Below are 13,550 nucleotides of genomic sequence, written 5' to 3' on the forward strand. Positions count from 1 at the left end.
GTTAACTCAATTCTATCTGGAGGTACCTTCAGATAAATGACGGTTGGCATGATGGTGCTATTGCTACTCAGTCTCGATCACACTGAACGAGGTCTGTACACACTTGACAGTAGAAAGAAACATAGGAAAGACCACGCACACAACCGAGATCTTAATACAGCTTTCCCGACGTCTCACAAAACAGCAATGAATCAATTGGTGATATGCATTTATCAAATTCTGTACCAGATAATATATATTCTGTAGGGGGAGTATTGTAGCGTAGCTACCACTACAATTATTCAATTCCAATTCAGTAGTATATACATGTAAACTCGATTCGACAATGTGGTACCTACCTATGTGGTGCGTATATCCCGCAAATAAGCTGATCCTTGTATCTTTTATTTTTCTAAGTAAGTCAGGTGTATTTTTGAAACATGTGATAACACGCATATAGATATTTTATTAGTCAAACTAATTCCTTTTATTATGCTCTTATTTATGTTTTCCTCTTATTATATACTATTTAGTCCATTAATTTTCGGAAGAATGATTTAGTTCAATGGGGGAGAAGCTCTCAGTCCACAGTATAACCTAAGCCTTCAATAAAAGAGTTTCATTTTCAGTAAAAAAAGTTAAATTTTTTTTAAGGAAAAGCCACTCGCGTTTGTAACTGTTTAGCATACAATAGCTTACGAGGAAACAGTGGGAAATGACTACGATGAAATACTTAGTCTAGAAAAGTGTCAATCTAAAAATAAAATTAAAGAAACAGAAAAGGAAGCAGCTTAAATTAAAAGATATAATTTTTACAAGCAAGCAAAAAGAGCTTAAAAATATTCGATGTGTGGGGAAAAAAACGATGAATTTGAATTTAATATAAAAAATGCTAATTTTAGAAGAAAAGCACCAATAAGGGAATGAAGAGAAAAAAATCGGTGAATATCTTGCAAACTATTCAAATTGTAATTTAATTTTGATACTGTGAATTTGGAAAAAAAAGAACGTTTAGACATATTAAACAATAATCATTATGAATTTTCATTACCTGAAAAAATATTGAAAGTATGAAAGATAAATCTTGCTAATTGAAGTTCTGCATCTATTGTCAAAGTAAGCTCAGTTGTTGGTGGAAACTAATATTTAAAGAAGATGATGAAATTTAGTAGTGAAGTTAAGGAAAATAATGTTAAGTAATACTGTTAAGTAATGAGATAAGTAAGTCATTGATGAAGTTTAGTAATCGTTGAAGAAAATTGTTACCTAAATGCCTCCCGACCTCTCCATAACACGTGGAAATGCATTTTTCCCAGACTTGCCACTGGGCTACTTTTTTTTCTTTATGTTTTTCATATTTCTTCTCTCGGCAGTTTCTGAGGATTATTTAGTTTCTGTTTCTTACCTTTATTTTTCCATTTTTCGACGGTAACTTAACGTTATTTTCTAACAATCTCTGCTTCGTTACATTCACGTCTGTCAAGTCTTGAAAATGGGCACCTATTTTTGATGCTCTTGAAACATCTTGATGCTTGATAACATGTTTTTTTTTAATTAACGCACTGACAATATCACATTATAATGTAATATTTTTTTGCAAATTAGTCTTTCGCAAGAGCTCAAGAAGTGCAAAAATAAATAAACCACGTGAATATAAATAATATTAACACGCAACATATTTGAAAATGTTAAAGTTACATCACTAGTTAGGCATATACAATACATCAACATGACTTGAAAGTAACAACAAAACATCAACGAATTATTTTCTAGTATTTTTTATAGCTAGTATTCATTTCATTCTGCCCCTTGCGTTGTTAAAAAGAATGTTTCTTACATTTTAGGGGCTATTCTTAACCAATTAGCAGCTATTTGATGCGCAACGTACTAATTTGTTCTTTTTCGACAAGCACAGAATAGAATTCGCAATGAGTAATTGGAGTAGTAAAAGATTCAAGCGCTGAGAAAATAAATATCACTAATGTTGTAATAAATGCAAGACACGCACAAGTTTCACCTCTTGTGGAATAATTCCTTAGAATATAGCTTACTAAGCTTCCGTTACTTTTCGTACTATTGTAGTAAGTGAAAGTGCTTAGCTCCTACTCTGTGCTATCGTTTGAACACACGTTCGCATGAATACTATTCAGAATTGTAGTGTTCGTTTTCCTTTGAACCAGTATAGTAAGTAATTAGTTTTCATTTTGGTATGCAAAATATCAATGTCATGACAAAGATGCAGCATTGAAATTAGGAGGAAAATTTCTTTTATTCAAATTTGGCATTCCTGTAATGTATTTTTTTTACGAAACACATTCATCTGCAAGTTTTACTGGGGCAAAGGACAGTAATTCCGCTGTACCTGGTGTTTAGGGATGGTTCCATAATTAGAGAACTATACTTTTTACAAGTCGTAATTCATTTGCTTGTTTTTCAACTCACACAAATAAAAACTTACACGAAAAAAATATATTACTTTTTGGACATTTTATCAGTTGAAATCAAAGTTATGTAACTTCAACGTCATAAAGTAGATTTTCATAATTATTTGCATGGCAATTACTGTTCCTCAACAATACTAACTTGTCCATTAATATAAAATAAAACCGTTTATAATTAGCATGTATACGGTTTCTTTCAGACGTAATAACGAAATAATAATTCAGTAGGAAGGAATAGAAATCGAATCTAAGATACAATATATTTTCCGAAGAATTGCTGCGCGTGACGTTTTTTAACACGGTGGAAACTGATTTCTGCTCTACAATTCACTTTCATAACGTTTGCAGTTCTGCAAAACTAAAAGCAGACATCAAAACTTGAAACCTTTTATTATAGGAGTCAAGATGACCCTTTTTGGCTATTTTACGTATTTCCATAATTATTTATTTTACTGATCAACAGAAATGCACAAAATTTGATATAGTTTACTTAGAAACTATTTAGTAAAAGTAAAAAAAATATGAACTTCGAAACTCACGTGTATCTGAGAAAAAATCATAAATAGAAAACGATCAAAATGACCCCATCGAGTGTTAAAAAGTAAAAAATGCTGTTGTAAAAAATTTTGTATAAAATTTTATTTCATGAAGCAATACTACGATGATGAACAGTTAATGCAGGTGAAATACACCGAAGAGCCATTACATTATGACCATCCTCCATCTATAACAATGGACTCACCCAGGTTTTCATGGTTTTTCGCCTAGGAACAAAGTTTTCATGGGGCACATTAGGACCCATAGTCCTCATAGAACAATCCCTGACATCTGTAAGCTACTTGAACATAGTTTCAGACCAGGTTCACCCATTCATGGCAACAGTTTTGCCTGCGGGGGATGGTGTTTACCAACAGGATAATGCACCATGTCATAAGGATCGAATCTTCATGGATTGGTTCGAGGAACATTCCAGTCACTTTCAAGTCATGTCTTGGCCCCCAAATTCACCTGACCTTAATCCATTAGAGCATTTATGGTCCTACTTGGAATATCAAATTCGTGCTGCCACGCTACCCTCTCGCAATGTGAGGGAATTGCAGGACCAGTTGGTGAACACTTGGTACCAGATACCCCAGATTACCTATCAGCACCTTGTGGAATCAATGCCACTTCGGGTGCTAGCAGTTTTGAGGCCTAAAGGTGTTCCTACATGTTATTATCCGGGTGGTCATAATGTAATGGCTCTTCGGTGTAAATTACAGAATCGGATTTGGGAATTCATTTAACTATGAAATATATTTCATGTGTATATTTAAATATTTGATATTTAGTAATTACTAAATAAAGTTCTTTACTTGGTTTATCAAGATAAACATTAAAATTACACTGTGTTGAAGATGGCTTTGTTTACTCCAAAAAATGCCATGTTTATGCTTTTTTAAATCTAAAATATCTTTACAAAAATTAAAGATTTCTAAAACGACAATTCTTTTATAAATCATGGTGTGTATTTAAAAGTAACACAGATAAAAGCCTTAATTTATTCGGAGCTGTTCATAACTTCCTACCCCCTGTCCGATTTGCTCCAGCTAGTATATAAGGCCACAAGTTCTTTCTTTCTAAGCATTCCCGTCCAGAGTCAATACTCTTGCCTCCTTACATCCATTTAGTTATGCTGTGCACAGATCGTGGAGAATGTATCTTTGACAAGTAAGTGTGAGTCTTTCTCTCTTGCGTTTGCCGTCAGGTGCCCAGAGTATCCTCGATGTTAGCAAAGATATCCCGTTTTAAACGATATACATGCAGCCTATCTCCATCCTAAATTATAAAGGGGTGTTCTTGAGTTAATAATTTCAAAGAGGACCAGGATAGTCTGATTGGTAGGACGTTGAACCCGAGTTCGTGAGAACCTTAGTATGACTCCCCCCAGGCGAAGAATCCCACGCATAACGTGGTGACTGGTGCACGATAAATCAATACCACTGGGAGTCCTGAATTGGAAATTGGTTCAGGTCAAAATTACGATATGTGGATGAATGAATGAAGTATGATTGGGCCTACCCTGCAAAGCGGGCTCTGACGTGTGTGTGGTAGAAGTCATATTCTTAGACATAGATGGTGCCATTGAAAAAACACGAAACGCACTTTAAGCCTTAAAAATTCGCTGAAGTAGGCCTGCTGATGAGCAAGTAACATTAGTAACAACACATAATTCCAAAATGTTATTTAGTTCATTAATATGAATGAGTGTGTAATACCATACCTGCCATTCCATTTGAAATTATTGTATCATTTCATTTTAAATCTGGTAGGGAGTTATTTGACACGGAATAACGCAAATTTTCACATTTCTAACGAAAAACTTTGCGCATTTAACATCGAATCGAAGGTAAAATTGAAGCATGAATATTAAGTGTTTAGCTCAAATTTACCAAATAATATTTACATAAAAAATATTTTTGATATATTTTTTGGTGCAAATATTTTAGATTAATTCCTGAACTGCACCTTGTAACAGAAAAGTTCAATCACTTTTTCTAAGCAAACGTAATTCATGGAAAATTTGAAGTTCATATACTTCGTTCAAGACTCCAATTTGCATATTGATTCATTTAGGCAATATTTGCGGTGCAAAATATAGGTTTTGTGATAATAAATCTATGACTGTCTATCGTAATTTAAAGTGTGCGCAATCTTTTGAAACTAAGCATGTTTTACGATGTAAATTTGAGAGAACAATTTCCATTTTAGCATTTAAAGTTAAGTTATATTTTTATAAAAAAAATGCTTTACGTACCGTTTTTTTTTTTTTTTTTANGTTGCAAAATATGAGTTTTTTTTTTTTTTTTTTTTTTTTTTTAAAAACTTTTTTTTAGTGTTAAATAAATAAATCAACTGAATGTATGGTATTAGTGAAGAGAAAAGTACACATTGCATATAATAATTTTTCATTCAATTGTAGGTTTCATGGTACGAATTTATGAAATAAATTAATAAAATATATTTCTGAAGTCGAAAGTTTTGCAATATTTTCATATAAAAGCCTAGTTTTAATTGCCGTTCGTGGAAATAAATAAAGCCTAGATTTTAATGGAATGGATGTTAAAGCTTATATGTTCATGGCAACACTATAATTTCAATTACATAGAAAAAAAATGACATAACGAAGCAGATTTACTTTTGAAAATGTATTAAAATAGTTTCCACTTTGCCTTCTTTAAGCTTCTGCCTTTTTAAATCAAATTTTCACAAATAAACTCCTGTTTTGTTTGCCATTCACATTGACGAAAAAAAAAACATATATGTCAAAAAATAATACATTTCACAATGAAAATTTCAGATAACAAATTCTAAATTGTTCCTTGAAACATAAATATGCAGAGGCGTTTTCATGAAAATAGTTATGTTACAAATATGTTACCATTACCTAATTTCGAGGTGTTTTCAAAAGTTGTGATGATGAGAGTAAACAATAAGTGATAAAGTTTGTATAGTCGAATGTTTTATGAGGCCATTGTTGATAAATTGTATTGTGGCAAGTACGTATTTTAGATGAGAGATATAATGGGGAAAATGGTAAGTGTCATGTTATGTGCTTAGGGATTAACAATATCGTGTACAAATTTAATTTTAATTCGTCAGACTTTTTAATAAAACATCAATCTGTAATTGATTAAGGTATTGTTACTTTTATATAAATTTTTAAATTATTTTCAACTTATAAGTTTGTTTTCTACTTCAAGTCATTTGCATTCATGTGATTCAAGACCAACCTTTATATTCTACTACTTTTTTAAAACCTGAATAAGTTATTATTACAATTTGAGTAATATTTTTGTTCTAGTTGAACTGTATTATGTAATCAAATTTAACATTACTTAAGTTGCAAAATACTTTATAATTTAATAGTGCAGCAAATTTACACAATTGAGCAATTCAGCGAGGACCAACATTTCTAACACTGAGATTAAAAAATATTCGTCAAAACTATCAAAATTTACCATATTTCTGGCTTTATGGGAGTACCAAAATATTGCTAATTTTTACCAAAGCGCTACGGCAATGATTTTTTAAAATTAACAATAAAATATGGTTTTATAATATATGATGATACTGATAAATTTGAAAAAGTTTGGTAATTTATTCAAGATTTAAATTTCATTTTCCATTTTTTCACCACTAAATTTGTGATAATTAGAACTATAGTTTTGAAAACTAGAATGTTCAGTAAACCGTTACTATATGAGCAAAAAATGATGGAATGAATGGTTTAAGTAGCATATATTTTTATTTTTATTAGCAGAACTATGTTTCTTTTAATTTTTCACAAAATTCTTTTTATGCAAGAGCTTTTTGTATCATACAGATTATACCAGATTTTACCTGATTTTTTTTCTCTCTGCATAATTGCATAGTATTAATATAAATTCATATTTTGTAAAGCTATACTTAAGTTATTAATATATGTTATAATATCGTATAATTCAATTTTTTTTTGTCTCGTAGCAGAAGCTGACCATGGTTAAATAAATAAATTCCTTTCACTTACAACCTTTTCCTTTTCCTTTTATTTCTTTAAAAGCATTTGAAATATCTATTTACGTTCACTTCTATCAAAACAGCCTTAAATTGATCTTAAAGATTATATTCCATGCATATTTTCATGATCCAAATACGTAAACACAATTATAAAAGTTTAAAAGTGAAAATTGCAGTCGTCCCATAAGGAAACCCGAGCCATCATCCATTACACGTTTCATTTACATCCTTTCGAAAGTCGTTTATCGTCCTGCTTTTCTGTCTCTATTCTAAGAAAGACGCTGTTTGGGGATCCAAGGTTCGAGGAGAGTTTTATCGCGGGTTTTATTTCCCCTTGTTTATCTTCTTTCCAAGTTTTATTGATTGCTCCCCGGGGACCAACCGAAAGTGGTTTTCTAGAAGTCTAGAACCCATGAAACGAGTGATGAAGAACTGTAGAGGCCGATTCGCTCTACCGAAACGTCAGGCTGTGGTTCCGGACGCGGCTCTCTTCTCCTGTTTTTTTATGTTTGAAGTAAAAACAGGATTCAGGAAAAAAAGGAAATAGAATGAGAGGCATACGGGCAGCTTTCCAATTCCGTTTCATTTGATGGATTTTTTCATTGTTGATTTGTGTTTTATTATTTTTGGAGTTTTTATTTTTAAGAAGAAAATAAATAGTTACGTGAAGTACAAGGTAGAGTTCAAATGATAAAATCTTTAAGGTCTATCATAACTTCCCTAGAAACACAATATTTTTAATCTGACATCTTCCATACGGTCAGAATTGTGTTAAATAAATGCTAGGGTCTACAGTTCTATTTTCTGTAATACATATGCAATGCTGCCATATAACTTTTGCTTCTATCGGTAATTTTCAAAAATCTACTGTTCATATTTCTACATTGCAAATGTACAATAAACCACTACAACTCTCTCCCTTGAGGAAATTTGGAAGGATCTACTTTCCCTCTTCTGTGGATGGAATTTTTATATGTGGATGGAAATGTGGAATTTTTTTTTTCACTTCATGGTATTTTAACATGTTAGCTTGATGCTATTTTAACATGTTAGTCTGATATCTTCTAATGGGTCAGAATTGTGTTAAATAAATGCTAGGATTTACAGTTCTACTTTCTGTAATAAATATGCAATGCTCCCTTACAAGTTTTGCCTCTATCGGTAATTTGCAAAAATCTACATCTCATCTTTCTATATTGCAAATGTACAATAAACCACTACAACGCTTTCCCTTGAGGAAATTTGCAAGGATCTACTTTCCCTTTTCTGCGTAATAAATACAGAATGATTTTTTTTTACTTGATGGTATTTTAACATGCTTTTTATAATATAATTTTTGGTGAATTAGCGAATTTTCGATAAAAAATATGGAAAAAACATTTATTATCTTTTTGTTCAGAAGCCAATTGGAACAGAAAGAAACTATATTTTAAAAACCTAGCGGAATTGTTTGGATCATTAATGTGTCTCCATTTATGCATACTTAATTGCAAATCTGAAAAGCCAATTTAAAATTTTACAATATAGACAGAGTACAAATAAAAACGATGCAAGCACGATATCTCTTATTGTGTCATAATTATGATTACTGCAATCGTGTTAAAAAACACGCACTGGAATTTTCTTTGTGGCATTGTAAATATATAATAAACCAGACAATTTTATAACGTAAGACAATTTTTTTTTCTTAAAAAATGGTTTTGACTACTAGACATTTATGTCATATAGGTCAAGCCAACAAATTAATTTCTTTGTGGGTATATTAAATTTCGGATGAATGATTTATTTATCTATCACCATGCATAAGCTGGCTTGAGTGCTTAATGCGAATAGTGGAAATTGTAAACACTTGTGAAAGGGAGTAAGGCTCAAGGATAAAGATAGGGCTAAGTAAAGGGAGATTCGAACCCGCTAATTCCACGCTTGGTGTTTGATGGAACGACTATATCAATTGGTCACGGAATTCTCGAGGAAAAGGATGGTAATTTTATAAACATTTAAAAGTTAATATTAAAACTTATATCAAAATTTATATTTGGATGCTACGAAAAAGTATCGAAATATCATAATGTATGATGGAATAGCAAAGAATTTTTGAATAAAATAAATAGATAAATTAATTAATTAATAAATAAAAATACACAGAGTAACGGCAGATAAGAAACTTTATATGTTTAATAATGACCGAGATCTCATTATAATGACTCAGAATTCAGGGCTACATAATCCTTAGCATAATAAATTTGTTACAATTGACTACTAGGCTATGCCAAATATACTTGGATATAGTATTGTAAAATGTTATTGTACTTGTGAAGTAATATTCTAAAGTGAATATTCATCTCATGGAGTTTAAAATGTATAATGTATAGTTCATTTTAACTATTCAAAAATTAGCTAACGAGATCTCGTACAAGCTTCAAAGCGTATAATTGATCATTCAATAATCAGAAATTTGATGAGTTCCTATCTTATTTTTTTAAAAGGTTTAAACAATTCAATTTTCAGCAATCACCTCAGTGACCCTGAGAATTATGCACCTCAGTTACTTCAACGCCAAATTATTATTTTTTTCATCAAAGAGAACAATACTAATCATTACCATCAGAAACGTAAGTTTTAAAATTGTTATCGACAAAATCCAAATGAATAATAGGAAGTGCAATATAGGAGAAAATAACTTGATAAAAGTTTATTTTCTTTTAAAAAGAGTAACAAATGAATCACATTTCAGTAGTATAAGACATATATCAATATTGAGAAAGTTAATTATTATCAATATATTACAATCGAGTATAAACCTCGCTCGAATGAAATGTCAAAGCTGACGTCACTTTATTTATCATTTTACTGAAAATTTATCAATGATGAATAATATCTCTGGGCAAACGTATTCGTGTTACATATTAGTCGTTGGTTACTTTTAAAATTCGGCTCTCTGCACACCGTTGCCATCATTTAACTATGCACCAATTGGAAAAATAGCAAGCATTTTCTTATTTATCTGACAATTTTTAGGTTTATAGATATGAACCCTTAATTTTTTAAGCACAAAAAATGTTGTTGTTGTTGCTTGTCCTCACTGTCTGGCGGAATCAGACAAGATCCGCGAGTTCGTTGACTGAAAGGAAGTCGAAGACTAGGAGAGGATTGCTAAAGAGATCTTCCTTAAAGAGTCCCATGCAATCTAAGAGGTGTTAACGAGAAGCCTGATGAATTTGGCACTTGGTGCAAGTGACGAAGATTTTCCTGCCCTCGATGAAAGTGAGACACTTGATGTGACCACTGGCAAGCCTTGTTGTAAGCCTTGTACAAAAAATGTATATTGCCTAAATTAACCTGATTCAATTCAGACTGTTTGAAATGAGTCAATGCAAATAAATTTTTAATTAAATTAAAATAAAACATTCATTGTCCAGCTAGTTAGATTCACTATATTTCTTTATTATTTATTTTATAACCAGTGCTGAACAGCCAAAAAAATTCTGAATTTGCGACTATCAATGGAAATCCTGGATCAAACATTTCAGTAGACTAGTCTTTGTGGAATACTTTTGTGATGAAACTAACACGCATTTGCGTTAAATGGAGAAGGCAGTCTCAGAAAACATCGCTTGCTTCCAGTGTGGAGCCGTACCCCATCCCATCAGTGGCCTGCCGGCAACCGCCCTGGTCTATCAATAACATGATGTGGTCCTCGGCCTTTGCAATCGGCCATGTCCAGATTTCGTAGTGGCCATCTTAAGTGTTTAAGGTTTCAAAATGGGGAGAAGACTTTCCAACCTTGTTCCTGCTCACAACCTGCTAGTTCTGATTACCTTCTTTTTTGCCTTGGAGCTTCTTTTAAGCAGTTGCTGGTTGATCGGGACTTTCTGCTGATATATGGGGAACTGACGCGAAGGGGGCCTTCTGGACCTGGTCTAGGCTTTCCTTCTCCAGGAGGAAGTGTAACAACAATAACAAGCAGTCACACAAACTCCCCACGGTCAGCAAGACATGACCCCTCGTGATCCATCTGCCACTGGATATATTTTCCATACCTACCATATTTTACTAGACTACGACACATACAGGGTGTTCCATATAAACCCCCTTACAAAGCATTTCGAGAATTCTTATCAAAAACCGAAGCAAAAATAAATGAGTTCACATTAGGAGACGCCAATTAATATTAAATGGAGGGAAAAAAACCCAAAAACTCTATCAAAATCTGACAAATCATACTACAGGAAAGTGAATGCAATAAACATCAAAGCAGGTTAAATTGGAGGTTAAGACGTGAAAGTGTTTTGATTAATTGTGTTTCCTTTCCTATCCTTTTCCTCATGCAATCAAAACTGTCTTGTTTATTACACCCACTTTCCTAAAGTGAATGTAATAAACATCAAAGCAGGTTAAATTGGAGGTTGAGACGTGAAAATGTTTTGATTAATTGTGTTTCCTTTCCAATCCGTTTCCTCATGCAATCAAAACTGTCTGTTTATTACACGCACTTTCCTATGCTGTGATTTATCATACGGAGATAACGTTTGTTTTTCTTTGGTGATATATTGATTTCTGAATTCCTCTCCCCCAGATTATGAATGTTTTTTCTTCATTTTTTAATATGGATTCTAAAGATACATAATAAAGGCAGTCTTTAAGGAACACATTTTATAGAGATATATTTAGACGATTTATTACAACAAGAAGCTGCAGTATTTAGGATCTACCCTGCCTACTTTATTTTATAAACAAATTTTTTATTATTACAAAGAACACTATCTTTTTATCACACGTGATATTTGAATTCAATTTTTTTTCATGTAAAAAAAATTTTTTTAAATCGTTATTTTAATATTAATCTATTTCCCATTAAGAATCTTACATATTTAATATTGGATAAAATGAACAAAATTAATGATTTTAATTAAAAAAATACGTTGCATCTCTTCAGCTTTGTTCCGTAAACACTCGAGATTTATGTTATGAAAAGTTAGTATTTTTTAATATACATTACGCATTCTTCAGGAAACAAAAAAAATATTTTCAAAAATTTTACTTTCTGATATTTCTGTGAAAAAAAATCTGACTTTAAAACAACACAAAAAAATTTAGTTCTGAACTTCAAAAATCCCTAAGGTTTTCAGTGTGGGTTTTGCTCCGTTTATTTTAGCGATTTCTGTTTGTTTTAGTTTCAAACTTCTTTCTCTTTTTTGCTTTGAAAAAAAAATGTGGATTTTTTTTCTTCGTTCTAGCCCCTTTTCTCTGTAAACGAGGATGCTATTTGTTCAGATGGTCTTCCAAACAATGCCCTCACCGAAGAAAATTGTGCTTCATTTTTTCTTTTCTTTTTATTTTGTTTCATTCAAGGCAGTCTTTTCCTTTCTCTAAATTGAAAAGGTCTTTTTCTTTTATGTTTAGTTTTGTAACCGAAACGAGGGAAACGTAAGTTGGTATTATGCATAAGAATATATTGATATAGTTTTAAAAGTCGATATTTAAAAACCTTAATGAAAAATATGTTCGAATAAAAGTTATCCAATGGATTATTTTATGACGTTGTTTGTAATATGAAGAAATTTTGGAAATATTTACATTACCATGATGGAATTATGAAAGAATCTTTTCTTTTTAAACTGATTTTTAGAAATATTCATCATATTCTTTTCATTATTTAAAAAAAAATGGTTGTACAGAAGCAAAAATATCACTTTCTATTTAGTCTTGTGAAATTTAGGTTCAGTAAATATTCAACAAATATGTTTCAGGAATTGAGTTTTTATAACTTATGTTGATTTTGCAGCTATGCTAATAATAAAGTTATTAAGGAATTTGTGTTATCTCGTGGAAAGAAAGTTATTTAAAAAGAAATAAAAAAATAAACTTCGAGAGCTGCTTTGAAAGTACGCTTTAAAATCAATAATGCAATTGAAAATCTTATATTTAGGATATGTAATTCGATTTTAGAGTATGTAATAATAAACTATATGTTAAAATTATTCAGATAATTATTCCCTCAATTATTCAGTTAAAATTGACATTATCTTTGCTTTTTAAAATAAAAAATTTTGCCATATGATTTCTATGTAGGTATTAAAATGTGTCTCTGTGTTTTCTATTATACTGTTGTCTTGTGGAAAAGATAGAATTTAGTAAAGTACTTACATAGAAACCATACCAAATAACAGTTTAATGTAAATGTATAGATTCTAAAAAAAAAGATTTTTTTTTCTTTTTTCTAGATATTTCTATAAACGATGATGTTATGTGTTTAAACAGTTTTTCAAACAATCTTTTCACTATTTAAAAAAAAAAGGAATCATCGAAGGAAATTACGTTTAATTTTTTTGCAGTTTATTTTGTTTAATTTAAGGTTGTCTTTTCCTTACCCTAAACTTAAAAGGCTTTTTATGTTTAGTTATTTAAGCGAACCTAAACGAGGAAATGAAGTTGGTATTATGCTTAAAAATATATTGATATAGTTTTAAAAGTTGATGCATAAAAACGTTAATGAAAAGTATAATATAAGTTACCTTCATGACGTGATTGTAATAAAAAAAATGCAGAAATATTTACATTACCACGAAGAAATTATAAAAGAATCTTTGG

Source organism: Parasteatoda tepidariorum, chromosome 5 (genome assembly GCF_043381705.1).
Source record: "Parasteatoda tepidariorum isolate YZ-2023 chromosome 5, CAS_Ptep_4.0, whole genome shotgun sequence".
Lineage (NCBI taxonomy): Eukaryota > Metazoa > Arthropoda > Arachnida > Araneae > Theridiidae > Parasteatoda > Parasteatoda tepidariorum.